The 15,524-nt window shown below is 37.0% G+C and overlaps 1 protein-coding gene and 1 pseudogene across 3 annotated transcripts in view; both read right to left on the bottom strand.

Annotated features, from left to right (window-relative positions):
• NBEA (neurobeachin) overlaps positions 1-15,524 on the bottom strand; it is a 739,008-nt gene that overhangs the window by 444,196 nt on the left and 279,288 nt on the right. The window lies entirely within an intron of this gene.
• LOC136403295 (PHD finger protein 10 pseudogene) lies at positions 4,118-14,904 on the bottom strand (annotated as a pseudogene).

The following is a 15,524-nucleotide window of genomic DNA, read 5'->3' as shown; positions in this document are numbered from 1 at the left end:
TGCAAAACTGAAATTGTATATCCAATAAACAACTTTCTCCTTCATCCCATCCATGTGGATAAATTTGATTTTTTACATAACTCATATAAGAAATCATACAAATTTTTTTACTTGCTTATTTCTTTTAGCATAATGTCCCCAAGGGTATACCCATGTTGTAGCATGTGTCTGAATTTTCTTCTTTTTTAGACCAAATAATATCACATTTTGTTTATCCTCATCTATTGATGGACCTTAAGTTGCTTCCATCCCTTGTCTATTGTAATTAATGTGTACAAATATGTTTTTGAGATATTGCTTTCAATTCTTTTAGATATATAGCCAGATGTGAAACTGCTGATTCATGTGATCATTCTTTGTAAGTATTTTGAGGGACACCATACTGTTTTCCACACCAGCTATACCATTTTACATCTCCACAATTGTACACAGTTTCCAATTTCTCCACATCCTAGCACGTGAAGAATATACTATACTCTATTGTTTCGATAGTAACCATCATAGTGGGTGTGAGGTACTATCTTGTAGGTTTGATATTCTCATTTTTAAATTCTGTATTTATCTTATATTCCTGACATTAACTATACAGACGTGGTTTGCAAATATTTCTCTGTTTTTCTAGGCTGTCTTTTCACTCTGTTGATTCTGTCCTTTGATACACATAAGTTTAAATTTTTGAAGTACAGTTTATCTCTCTTTTCTTTTGTTGACTATGCTTCTGCTGTCATATCCAAGAATCACGGCCAAATCCTATGTTATAGAGCTTTTCTCTGTGTTTTCTGCTAAGACTTCTAGGTCTTTGACACTTTTGTAATTACTTTTTGCTTATGTTTTAAGGGTAAGTGTTCACCTTGTTTGTTTGGCATGTGGATATCTAGCTTTTGAAACATGATTTTTTGACAAGACTGTCCTTTCCCCATTTAATGGTCTTGGCACCCATGTCAAAAACCATTTGATCATATACAGGATTTATTTCTGGGCTACAGACTCTATTCCATTTGTCTAGGGCTGTGTTTATTCCAGCACACTATTATGCAACTTTGTAATACATTTTAAAATCAGGAAGCATGAAACCTTCAACTTTGTTCTCTCTCAATATTGTTTAGCATATTTGGGGGTCTTTGAGATTCTATTTAAATTTTAGTATAGATTGAACTATCTTTGAAATACACATCATTGGGATTATTTATTATTATTATTTTTTCACAGAGACAGAGAGAGAGAGTCAGAGGGATGAGAAGCATCAATCATTAGTTTTTTGTTGCAACACCTTAGTTGTTCATTGATTGCCTTCCCTTATGTGCCTTAACTGTGGGGTTACAGCAGACCAAGTAACCCCTTGCTCGAGCCAGCGACCTTGGGTCCAAGCTGGTGAGCTTTTGCTCAAACCAGATGAGCCCGCGCTCAAGCTGGCAACCTCGGGATCTTGAACCTGGGTCCTTCTGCATCCCAGTCCGACGCTCTATCCACTGTGCCACTGCCTGGTCAGGCACATCATTGAGATTTTGACAGGGATTGTACCAAATCTGTAGATTGCTTTGGATATTATTAACATCTTAATAATTTGTACATCAGATGTCTTCTCAATTATTTGTGTCTTCTTTCGTTTCTCTCACCAATGTTTTGAAGTTATCAGTGTAAAAATCTTTTACTTTCTTTGTTCAGTTTATTCCAAAGTATTTTATTCTTTTTGATATTGTTGTAAATAGAATTGTTTTCTCAATTTCCTTTGTGTATTTTTCAGTGTTAGTGTACAGAAATGCAACTAAATTTCAGGGTGCTGCTTTTGAATTCTGCAATGTTGCTGAATTAATTTAATATTTCTATCAGGTATGCTAACAGATTTTACTTTTTCCTTTCCAATTTGAAGGCCTTTCATTTCTTTTTCTTACCTAATTATGTGAAGCAGGCCTTCCAGAACTATGCTGAACAAAAGTGGTAAAAGTGGGATACTTATTTTGTTTCTGATGTTAGGGGAAAAGCTGTCAGTCTCAAGTGTTTCACATATGGCCTTTCTTACGTGGAGGTGGTATCCTTCTGTTTGTTCCTAGTGGAAGTGTTATCATGAAAGGGGGTTGAATTTTCTAAAACGTTTTTTCTGCATCAATTGACATGATCTTGTTTTTTATTCCTTCATTTTGTCTTACACTAATAAACTTCTCATGTCGAATCTTTCTCGCATTCCAGGACTAAAACCCTCTTGGTCATGAGTATAATCTTCTTAATATGAAGCTGAATTTGGATTGCTAGTATTTTGTTAAGAATTTTTGCATCAGTATTCATAATGGATTTTGGTTTGTATTTTTTTTAAGTCTTTTTCTAGTTTTAGGAATCAGAAATGCTGGCCTAATAAAATAAGTTTGGAAATGTGCAATTTTCTTCAATTTTCCAGAAGAACCTGAGAAGGACTGGTGTTAATTATTAAACACCTGGAAAAATGCACCAGTGAGGCCACCTAATCCTAGGCTTGGAAGATTTCTTATTACTGATTCGATCTCTTGACTCATTTTGGTCTGTTCAGATTTTCTCTTTCTTCATGGTTCATTATAGATAAGTCGTATGCTTCTAGGATTTTATTCATTTCACTTAGGTTATACTACTGGTTGGCATTTAATTTGTAACAGTATTCTCTTAAAATCCTTGTATGTCTGTAACATAGAATGTAATGCCTTTCTTTTGATTTAAATTTTAGTTATCTAACTTGCCTCTCTTCTGTTCTTGGTTAATCTACCCACAATTTGAAAATTTTGTTAATTTTTACAAGGCATCAACTCTTGGTTTTGTTAATTTTCTCTATTGTTTTTCTATTCTCTTTACCTTTGCTCTAATCTTTGTTATTTCCCTTCTTCTGTTAGCTATGTGTTTATTTTATTCTTTTTCTAGTCACTTAAGGTACATATTTAGGTTATTAATTTGGAATCCTTTTGTTAATATAAACTTTTATTGATACAAATTTCCCTATTAGCACTGCTTCTGCCACATCTTGCAGTTCTGGTACTTTGTATTTCAGTTTTCATTTGTCTCAAGATTTCTTCTCGTTTCCCTAGAGAATTTTTCTTTGACCTAACGATTTTTCCCAGAGTTCATTTCCACATATTTGTGGATTTTTCCAATTTTCTTTCTACTCTTGATTTTTAGATTCATTTCATTATGAACCGAAATGATACTTTGTGATTCAAATAATTTAAAATGTATTAAAACTTGTTTTGTGGTCTAATCTATAGTCTATCTTGGAAAATGCCCCATGTGAACTTGAGAATAATATCTATTCTGTTGTTGCCTGTTATGTCCTGTTTATGTCTGTTAGGTTCAATTAATTTACAGTGCTGTTCAAGTCATCTATTTCGTTGCTGTTTTTATGTCCAGCTGTTCCATCCAGTACTGAATGTGGGGAAATTCTCCTACTATTATTATAGACTATCTATCTGTCTCCCTTCAATTCTGTTGGTCTGCTCTTTAGGTATAAGAACTCTAATGTTTGATGCATATAAATTTATAATTCTTACATTTTCTCAGTGAATGGACCTTTTTGTCCTTATATAGTGTCCTTCTTTGTCTCTTACAACAGTTTTGTATTGAAAGTCTACTTTGTCTTTATTATTAGTATAGCCATTCCTCCTCTCTTCTGGTTACTATTTGTATAAAATATATTATTTTTCCCCTACGCTTTCACTTTCTGCGTATGTGTGTGTTTAGATTTAATGAGAGTCTCTTGTGAACAGTATACAGCTGGATACTTATTATTATTATTTTGGTAATACCTTCAGCCAATCTGTGTCATCTAATTGGAGCATTTAACACACTTAACATTTTAATTTTGGATAGGGAAGAACTAGCCATTGTGATCTTGTGGATTGTACGCCCTGCAGTATCTGTCCCTTGTTTCCTCTCTCACTGCCTTCCTTTGTATTTATATTTAGTTCATTTTTTAAAAGTAATATGCTTTGATTCCCTTATTTTCTTATGTGTAAATTTTATAGATTTATTCTTTGTAGTTTTCATGGGGATTACATAAAACATATTAAATTTTTAACAACCAATTTTATTTTTTAATTTCAAAAATATTTTATTGGCATAAAAATGAGAATTGTAAATAAATCAGCACTAAATAATTCACTTAAATGCACATTGCTATATTGGGGCATATTTTATCCCCCTTTGCTGTTTTTTCCCTTCTATCCACTTCCCTGGGTGTTGGGGGGACTTGCTGACAACAGTCACAAATTCAGCGACCTGATGAAATAGTACCAAGGCTCACACAAAAAGTGTGACAACCTCTGTAACGCATAGAACATCATTCTCTCTTCATGGTGGGGTTGTCCACATATAATGGAAGCTTTAGATTCTGTACATTGCCATGGGTAGGTCTTAATCATAGAAACAAGCTCATGGTCACATCCAGGCAGGAAAGATGGCCACAGTTAGCACACTGGGAGTGGTGCATAAGGGATTCAGCCTTCCCTTTCTTGTTCGAGTCCTTGCCCTTCAGACAAATCCCACAGAGAGCTTTTATAATGACCTTTGGCTTGTACCCATGACCTACACAGTACAGAGCATTCGGAAGCATCCTTTCTAGGAGTGGCAGCTTTGTTCTTGGGTCCTTGCCTCTCCTGGCTGTCGGGAGGCCTTCACCATCAGACACATTGCCAAAGGGCAGTCCTAAGTGCCTTTATTACTCTTTATCTCATCACCTCAACAGTGGTCTGTATCACCTGAGTCTCCATCGCTGTCAGGGTCCAGTGGGGGCTTGTAAACTGCCGTGTTTAACAGCTAATAGACCAGTTCATCCAGTGAGCACCTTTTGTAGCATTCCAGGACCTGTCTGGGGAGAAGGCCACTGGGTAGGGACTGACCTTGGTCTACTCTGTTGGCAACACTTTGTACTTCCCTTGAGGTGCCCGGATAACATGTGTCTCTAAGTCAGGTAAACTCTTCTTTTCTCCTTGCAATCCAGATTAGGTCACATTGACACTCAGATGCTTTTTTGACAGCTTTCTTAATGTACTCAGGCATTTTGCTGGCTTCAACTTTCTGTGAATTCTGTTGTTGCATTTGTGAATACTCTTTATAGTGATCTGTAATTCATTGGCAAACTTTCGCATGTAGAATAACAATATTCAGCATGTTTGGCTGAGTACTGTTTAATCATTAAATCAGACACTTTATCACTGATCAATGCTGTTGAACCTGGAGTATACTACATTTTTGTGATGACATTTAACTCTCAGGTAGGGTTTCATCATATGAGACAAATTTTGTCATTCTAGAGTCTTCCGTTCAAAGGAGGTCACACTGAAGATTCACTTACTTGTTCCTGAAGTACATAGCATTCTCCTGTCTCATCAGGCAGCCATTTGTACTGTCTCAGGTTTTTGGCTGGATAGCAGCTAAATCTTGGGGGACAGTGCCATCCCGGGGCCCACCGTCTCCACCACTGTACGACAATCAATTTCAAATTGAAAACTCAAATTGCATACAAAAATTCTACTCCTTTAAATCTCTGCCATTCTCCATATTTTATGTTATTGTCAAAAAATACACCTATATATACCATGTACCTATTAACATTGAGTTATAGTTACTTTTATGCTTTTGTTTGTTAAATATTATAAAATAATTTAAAGTGATAGTATGATTATACAGGATTTTTTCCACAAACATACCTATACTGGACAACTTTCTATTTTTATATGTCTTCAAGTGATTGTCTAGACCAGCGGTTCTCAACCTGTGGGTCGTGACCCACAGGTTGAGAACCGCTGGTCTAGACTCCTTTTGTTTCACCTGGAATGACTTTTTTTTTAAATCAATTCTTCTAGATTAGGTCTAGTGATAATAAATTCCCTCACCTGGGAAATTCTTAAATAGCCAGTTCCATTTTCTACTAGTTAGACAATATGTCTGTCAAAAAGTATGATAACAATATAATTCTCTTTCACTTGTAAGTTAATTTGTATTTTTATATGGACACTTGAAATATTTCTATTTTTTCCATTCTTCAAGTCCACTGACTTTACAAGACTATGTCTACACGTTGTTCATGTTGGTAATTTTTTCAGATAGTCAGTGTACAATTAAATGTAATTTTTAAATTAAGTAATAAATTAATTTTTATTAATTTTATTTTTCAATTACAGTTTACATTCACTATTATTATGTATTAGTTTCAGGTATACAGCATAGTAGTTAGACAATAATGTACTTTACAAAGGCTCCTCCTGATATTTCCAGGACCCACCTGGACTACACAGTTATTACAATATTATCGACTGTATTCCCTGTGCTGTACTTGACATCCTCGGGACTGTTCTGTAACTGCCAATCTGTATTTCCCCACCCCTTCACCTTTCACCCATCCTCCTCTACCCTCCCCTCTGCCAACCAGCAGTTTGTTATATGTATACATGAATCTGTTTCTGCTTTGTTTGTTCTTTAGATTCCACATATAAGTGATATCATACAGTATTTGTCTTTCTCTTATTTCACTTAGCATAAAACGTCTAGGTCTATCCATGCTGTCACAAATATTAAGATTTTGTACATTTTTGGGGTGGAGTAATATTCCATTGAATATATGTACCACAGTTTTTTTAACTACTTATCTATTATTGATGGGCACTTGGGCTGCTGCCATAGTTTGGCTGTCGTAAATAACACTGAAATGAACATAGGGTGCATATATTCTTTCAAATTAGTGTTTTGGGTTTCTTCAAATACATATATACCCTGAAATAAAACTGATAGGTCATAAGGCACTTCCATTTTTAATTTTTTGATATGTCAGGGGAAACACTTTGTAAGTATAATTTTTTGAGATAACTCCATACTGCTTTCCACAGTGGCGGTACCAATCTTCATTCCCACCAGCAGTGCACAGGGTTCTCCACACCCTCATCCACACTTGCTGTTTGTTGAGGTATAGATGAGTGCCACTCTGAGAAGTGTGGCGTGGTACCTCATTGTGCTTTTAATCTGTATCTCTATGATTAGTGACATTGAGCATCTTTTCAGGTGTCCATTGGCCATCTGTATGTCCATTTTGAAGAAGTGTCTGTTCAGGTCCTCAGCACATTTTTTTAATTGGACTGTTTGTTTTTGGTCTTGAGTTATATGAGTTATTTATATATTTTGAATTTTGACCCCTTCTCATATGTAACATTGACAAATATGTTCTCCTGTTAAGGGGGCTGTCTTTTCATTTTGTTGATCGTTTATTTTTTAAATTTATTCATTGACTTTAGTGAGGAAGAAAAAAGCGAGACTGAAACATCAATTTGTAATTCCACTTCCTTATGCATTCAGTAGCTGACTCTAGTGTGCACCCTGACCAAAATCAAACCCGCAAACCTGGCATATCAAGATGATGCTCTATCCAAATGAGCTACTTGTCCAGGGCTGATGGTTTCTTTTACTGTGAAAAAACTTTTAGTTTGATGTAGTCGCATTTATTTTTTTTCTTTTGTTTCTCTTGCCCAAGGAGATATATCAAAAGAAAAATATTACTGAGAGAAATATCCAAAATTATACTGTTTATGTACTCTGCTAGAAAAAGATTTTTTCTTCTTTTTTTTAACTGTGGGAGTTTCTGAATAACTGATCCTATTATTTTTCTGTTCTTTCCTTTAGTTTTCTGCTTTGGAAACTTTCGCATCTTGGATATTCTAAATTTGTCCCTAATCTCTTCTTGTCTCTTCAGCCATTATTTTTTTGAATATTTGACATTTCTCTTCTTATCTTATATTTTTCTCTATCTGAACAGTTTACTTCTTTATTTCTTCTAGTTTAGCCTTCATTTCTAAAATTGTTTTCCCCCTTTTGCAAATTCTTCCCTAAGTTCTCTCGCCTAATTTGTGAGATTCTCTAACTTCTGATTTAAATTGTTCTTTCATTTCTGTATCATTTCCTAATGTCTTCTAGCTTATTTAGAAACTTTTGATCTTTTTTCTGGCATGCATTCATTTTTCTTATTGTAATATATGGGATTAAGATCCTTTTGCTGGTTACTTTAGGCTTATGTTCAAACTTTTAGATAACTTTCAGGATAGCTTTTTTTCTTTTTTCTTCAGGTTCTAGAGATTCTACTTGTTCATTTTCATGGAGTTTTCAAAACTACGGCAGCCTACTTTTTGAGATATACTAGCTTTGCCTGTCTTCCCCACTTTATTTTTGGACTTTCTCTGAAAGTGGGACTTTGTCTTGGAAAACAATGTTGCTTGGTTAATTTCTCATGAGACCTAGATGGCTCTAAGACATGGAGGCCTCGCCACAGAACCGTCAGACCCTGCTATTATAGTGTGTAAAATCTTCCCTGTTTTAGCAGGTGCTCTTAAAATTGGCCCTCCCTGGGTTTTCCAGGGAATATCTGTAGACCAGGATTCTCAGATGCTCTCTTGTTCTCCACCGTTTCTCCCATGCATCTGCTGACACCATGAATATCTTGGACCTATAGATGGACTATCCCTACCTAGTCATATTTTGAAGTTCAATGGGATACCTTGTCATTTAGTTTCATTGTAAGCATCCATCTGTTACTGCTAATGGACTAATAGTTATTATCATGGCTAGTAGTTATTATTTTACTATCTATGTTTATGTCTATTTTTCATGGAAGAATTCAGGGATATTTAAAAACTATGTCCCCATTGCCATCTAGCCTGAACATGTCATGTACACTTTATTGTATTATTGTAACTGTAAAATAATTTCTGAAATTATATTTAATATATAATTTTTGAATTAAAATGAACAAATTTTTCTAATTATCTAGCCATATTGTTACTGTAAATGATCTAAGGGTGATAGGAGATTCTTCACTACGTTCATTCCTTTTATAACATTTCAGTGATGTTCTCTTTTGGTGGACATGAAAATTTCAAGTTATCTGTACATACTTTAAAAACATGCTAGACTTGGAAGTTATAAATATTCTTGAATATTATATGATTTTAATAAAATATTTGTTAATGTCACTAAAACTAGAGTAGACACTTTAGTGACATTTTCAGTACTGTGAGCATTTTTTTCCTAAGATGGTTCAGTTAATATGCAGCTTCTAAAAAGGGCAGACTATGTATTACATTCAACCTTGCCCCTCCCAAACATCAGTCTCACTAATTATAACAGGGAAAGACATCTCACCAAGGTTGAGCCATTGAGATTCTCTCTTGATGAGTAATGACGTATAGTCTGATTATGAAAGATATTTACATTAAAAGCACATTTGGAGTTAAGAATGGATGCTACATTGAGCTGTATTCTGATGACTAAGAAAGTGAAACCAGTCTGGGAGGGAAGTAAAATTATTGAACTGATATACATACAGGGAGAACGAAAACTGGGAAGCTCTGAAGTCACCTTAAGAATTAAAGGGAGCTCTACTGGGTATATACCCCAAAAACTCAGAAACATTGATACGTAAAGACACATGCAGCCCCATGTTCATTGCAGCATTGTTCACAGTGGCCAGGACATGGAAACAACCAAAAAGCCCGTCAATAGATGACTGGATAAAGAAGATGTGGCACATATACACTATGGAATACTACTCAGCCATAAGAAATGATGACATCGGATCATTTACAGCAAAATGGTGGGATCTTTTTTTTTTTTTTTTTTTTAAATAAATTTTTATTAATGGTAATGGGATGACATTAATAAATCAGGGTACATATATTCATAGAAAACATGTCTAGGTTATTTTGTCATTAAATTATGTTGCATACCCCTCGCCCAAAGTCAGATTGTCCTTCGCCACCCTCTATCTAGTTCTCTGTGCCCCTCCCCCTCCCCCTAACTCTCCCCCTGTCCTCCCTTCCCCCACCCCTGGTAACCACCACACTCTTGTCCATGTCTCTTAGTCTCATTTTTATGTTCCACCAATGTATGGAATCATGTAGTTCTTGTTTTTTTCTGATTTACTTATTTCACTCCTTATAATGTTATCAAGATCCCACCATTTTGCTGTAAATGATCTGATGTCATCGTTTCTTATGGCTGAGTAGTATTCCATAGTGTATATGTGCCACATCTTCTTTATCCAGTCTTCTATTGAAGGGCTTTTTGGTTGTTTCCATGTCTTGGCCACTGTGAACAGTGCTGCAATGAACATGGGGCTACATGTGTCTTCACATATCAATGTTTCTGAGGTTTTGGGGTATATACCCAGTAGAGGGATTGCTGGGTCATAAGGTAGTTCTATTTGCAGTTTTTTGAGGAACCACAAAATGGTGGGATCTTGATAACATTATACGAAGTGAAATAAGTAAATCAGAAAAAAACAGGAACTGCATTATTCCATACGTAGGTGGGACATAAAAGTGAGACTAAGAGACATTGATAAGAGTGTGGTGGTTATGGGGGGAGGGGGGAGAGGGAGAGGGAAAGGGGGAGGGGGAGGGGCACAAAGAAAACTAGATAGAAGGTGACAGAGGACAATCTGACTTTGGGTGATGGGTATGCAACATAACTGAACGACAAGATAACCTGGACATGTTATCTTTGAATATATGTATCCTGATTTATTGATGTCGCCCCATTAAAAAAATAAAATTATTAAAAAAAAAAAAAGAATTAAAGGGAGCACCCTGGTTTCTGATTGCCTTCACCCATTTCCAGGATGCTGAAGTCTAACTGTATTTCAGTTCCTGTCCTTGGATGCTTTGGAAACTTTTGCTGGGCACTTATGGTAATTAAGTTACTTTTAATATTCTTAAGCATTCTCAAGCAAACATACATGCTCACAGACTATAAACAGTGGTTTTACAAGGTCACTCCATGTCATGGGGAAATGAGACAGAGTGAAGGATACCATGCTCACACACACACACACACACACACACACCCCTAAGCATCTTCTCTTGTAATTAACTTAGGTGATTACAGTTTCTTTATTACTAATTATAGCTCTAGGCCCACTGTAGTTCTTAGGCCCCTAAACAAAAATCATCCATGCTAACTCACCTCCTGACAGTCAGCAACCAATCTACACTACACTGGCCCCACTTACTTAAATACAAACTTTAAATACACTGCTCTCAATGCTTCCTTTACAGGAAGCTCCCCAGTTCCTCTGCGGTGCACTCTCTATCAAGGCAGCAAGGCAAATGTAACAACTTTGGACAAAAAGGTTGTTTTATTATCTTAGGCTGATGGGTTTGATAGTTGCATACGTACTTACTCTAACATTTATGCAGTAGTCTGCAAATTGAAGATGCAAATTTTTCTTAAAGAAAATGCACTAACCTCCAAAAATCCTTAATTATTGCTTAAAAACATATACATCAAAACTTATGCAAAAATAGCTACTATTAATTAGTGACCTTTAAAAGATGTGAACTACACTGATTATTCTAGAATTATACAAGAATAAATTTAACACAGGTTGACTAAAGAAAGTGACACATTTAAAAATTTAAAAAACATAATTTTAGTTTGTATTTTAAAAGCACATAATATAAACTACCAAAGATTATTTCATAAGAAAAAAATTAAATAAATGTGTGACTTAAGAAAAACTGAGTATAAAGTAACACCTAAAAATGCAATACAAATATATTTTATGATTGCTTAAAATAAGTACTTGCCTTGTCTTTTTGTAATACATTAAAATACCTTTAGTTACCTAAATCCAGCTTTTTTCCTACCATATACATATATATGATAAAATCAAAAGCAATGACATTTACCGTTACTACTATTTTTTAAACAGAACTATTCAATAGCTTGAGTAAAGGTATTTTTATCACGTAAATCTCCTAAGTTCTTCACAACAGTTTTCCAGCTGTTCTCAGAAGAGAGGAACAGTATATGGAATTAGAAAAAGAAGGACAATGAAACTGAGGGGAAAGGAAAGCATAATCAGGAGCACATGTTTAGGATGAGAGAAAGAGCAAGTATTCCCACTGGCTGGGGAAGAACTGGAAGGAACCCTTGTGAGGACAGCAGCTAACGGCATGCACGTCGTAATCAATGCTGAGCTGCTCCCCACACCACACAAAATGTTACCCAGCTTCCCTTCATTTCCAGACTTTTTAAAATTAATTTTAATAGGGTGACATTGATAAATCAGGGTACATATGTTCAGAGAAAACATCTCCAGGTTATTTTGATATTTGATTATGCTGCATTCCCATCACCCAAAGTCCAATTGTCTTCCGTCACCTTCTAACTGGTTTTCTTTGTGCCCCTCTCCTCCCCCAACCCTCTCCCTCTCCTCCCCCTCACCCCGTAACCCCCACACTCTTGTCCTATCTCTGAGTCTCATTTTTATGTCCCACCTATGTATGGAGTCATATCGTTATTAGTTTTTTCTGATTTACTTATTTCGCTCAGTATAATGTTATCAAGGTCCATCCATGTTGCTGTAAATGATCCGATGTCATCATTTCTTATGGCTGAGTAGTATTCCATAGTATATATATACCAAAGCTTTTTAATCCACTCGTCCTCTGACGGACACTTGGGCTGTTTCCAGATCTTCGCTATTGTGAACAATGCTGCCATAAACATGGGGGTGCATTTCTTCTTTTGAAACAGTGCTATGGTGTTCTTGGGGTATATTCCTAAAAGTGGGATAGCTGGGTCAAAAGGCAGTTTGATTTTTAATTTCTTGAGGCATCTCCATACTGTTTTCCACAGTGGCTGCACCAGTCTGCATTCCCACCAGCAGTGCAGGAGGGTTCCCTTTTCTCCACATCTTCGCCAGCACTTATTCTGTGTTGTTTTGTTGATGAGCGCCATTCTGACTGGTGTGAGGTGATATCTCATTGTGGTTTTAATTTGCATTTCTTTCTTTTTTTTTTTTTTTTGTAATTTTTTTTTTTTTTTTGTATTTTTCTGAAGCTGGAAACGGGGAGAGACAGACAGACTCCCACATGCGCCGGACCGGGATCCACCCGGCACGCCCACCAGGGGCGACGCTCTGCCCACCAGAGGCGATGCTCTGCCCCTCCAGGGCATTGCTCTGCCCCACCAGGGGGTGATGCTCTGCCCCTCCGAGGCGTTGCTCTGCCGCGACCAGAGCCACTCTAGCGCCTGGGCCATCTTTGCTCCAATGGAGCCTTGGCTGCAGGAGGGGAAGAGAGAGACAGAGAGGAAGGAGGGGGTGGTGGAGAAGCAAATGGGCGCTTCTCCTATGTGCCCTGGCCGGGAATCGAACCCGGGTCCCCTACACGCCAGGCCGACGCTCTACTGCTGAGCCAACTGGCCAGGGCCTGCATTTCTTTAATGATTAGTGATGTTGAGCATTTTACCTTATCAAAAATTATTAGCAAAATAAAAAATTGATTCAAGCACAAGGAAAAAAAAATACTGAATATTATATACCAGAATCTAAGTTAGGCAATGTTAATATAAACAATGAGATTCATTCTATTCACAAGTGAAAAATAATTTTATTAATTTGTATAAATAAAATGTCATAGGAGCACAGAAAAAAGACATTAATTTGGCATAAGAAACTTGAAATGGGACTCAAAGGTTGAGAATAATTTAGGAGACAGACAAAAGGAGTAAGATCCAGAGCAGAAGAAAAGGTTGTACAAAAGAAGAAAACATGATAAGGCAGAACTTGTTTGCACGTTTAAGGAATGGCTGCTATACCATGAGGATGGCGAGGAGAGCTGAGTCTGAAAAAGATGGTTATGACAAACTGTGAGTGATACCAAATGTGGTTCCATCACAGAGCAGAGGTTTCTGGACTAGATGAACTGGGAAAATATGAAGGACCGTATCTTAAGGTTGTCAATTTTATTCTTTGCCAAGTAAAGTTATTTAAAAAATGAAACTCAGAACCTAAATTCTGGCCTGGCCAGATCAATCGGTCAGTTAGAACATAGTCCAGAAGTGCAGAGGTTGCTGGTTCGATCGCAGGTCAGGGCACACACAGGAGCAGACTGGTGTTCCTGTGTGTCTCTCTCTCCCTTCCTCTCTCTAAAATCAGTAAACATAAAAAACCCTAAGATCTACCATTTTCTATCATTTTATTAAGAAAAAAAATTTTTATATCAAAAGAATATGAAAATTACACCGACAGTGTCTTAAAAATAGTATATATTAAAATTAAGGGATATCTTGAAATGCAGAAAATTTAAAAAATAAAATTGTATTCTGTCTGGTGAACACAAAGTTAACTTTCAATACAGAACTTGTTCCAATGTTTCATTTTTAGCACAGTCACTTTTTAAAAATTCAAGTGGCATATTCTTTTTTTGTGTGTGTGTGACAGAGACAGAGGGAGACATAGAGAGGGATAAGCTACAGACAGGAAAGCAGAGAGATGAGAGGCATCAATTCATCGTTGCAGCACCTTAGTTGTTTGATTGCTTTCTCATATGTGCCCTGACAGGAAGCAGGGGATCTACAGCAGGGCAAGTGACCCCTTGCTGAAGCCAGCGACCTTAGGCTCAAGTTGGTGAACCTTGCTCAAACCAGATGAGCCTGCACTCAAGCTGGCGACCTCAGGGTTTTGAACCTGCGTCCTCTGCGTCCCAGTCCATGCTGTATCCACTGCGCCACCGCCTGGTCAGGCAAAACTGGCATATTATTAACATTCTTTCAACTCCATTCCAAATATGTGAGGTGAACTTAGACAAGCGCAAGAAAATTGATTTCCATTACCCAGCCATCTCTCCTACCTTCTCTCTGAAGTGCTGGGAGGAAATGAGAAATAGTCCAGCTGTCTGGTCATGGAAAATTCTGAAAAGGGGGCAGCATATGGGGGGTCCTGACAGACCAACATATAGCAGTTAACAAGTTACCTGACACCAATTCCTTACATTTTAAAAGCGTCATGAACTGTCACTTAGGAGCCAGTAATCTGAGTCTTATTATTTAAATTCTCTTTTGCTTTGACCACTGGGAAACTTTGTGCTGTTTTAAAAACAGTCCAGAACCCACTGTTGGCATTGCCGCATAACTAAATTTATTTTGTGTTTATTTTAGTAGGTCTTTTTTTTTTTTTTTTTTTGGTATTTTCTGAAGTGAGAAGTGGGGAGGCAGAGAGACAGACTCTCGCATACGCCTGACCAAGATCCACCCAGCACGCCCCCTAGGGGCAATGCTCTCCCCATTGGGGCGTTGCTCTGTTGCATCCAGAGCCATTCTAGCACCTGAGGCAGAGGCCACAAAGCCATCCTCAGCACCCGGGCCAACTCTGCTCCAGTGGAGCCTTGGCTGCCGGAGGGGAAGAGAGAGATAGAAATGAGAGGGGGAAGGGTGGAGAAGGAGATTGTCGCTTCTCCTGTGTGCCCTGACAGGGAATCAAACCCGGGACTTCCAAATGCCAGGCCGACACTCTACCACTGAGCCAACTGGCCAGGGCCTATTTTAGTATGTCTTTAGGAATCATAATTTCTCCTGTAAATTTGTCAAATCATTTTAGGAAAAGATACACATAAATACAGAAATGTAAAATATTATGAGGAAACATTTAGGATTTATTTCTTCAATAATGCTTACTGAATTTCTTTCTCATTATAAAAGCAACACAGGAAAGGTCACTACACTGACTGTGCTCTGTGCAGCTC

This window comes from Saccopteryx leptura, chromosome 4 (assembly GCF_036850995.1).
Source record: "Saccopteryx leptura isolate mSacLep1 chromosome 4, mSacLep1_pri_phased_curated, whole genome shotgun sequence".
Taxonomy (NCBI): Eukaryota; Metazoa; Chordata; class Mammalia; order Chiroptera; family Emballonuridae; genus Saccopteryx; species Saccopteryx leptura.
This window is presented reverse-complemented; position numbering and strand designations above follow the sequence as displayed.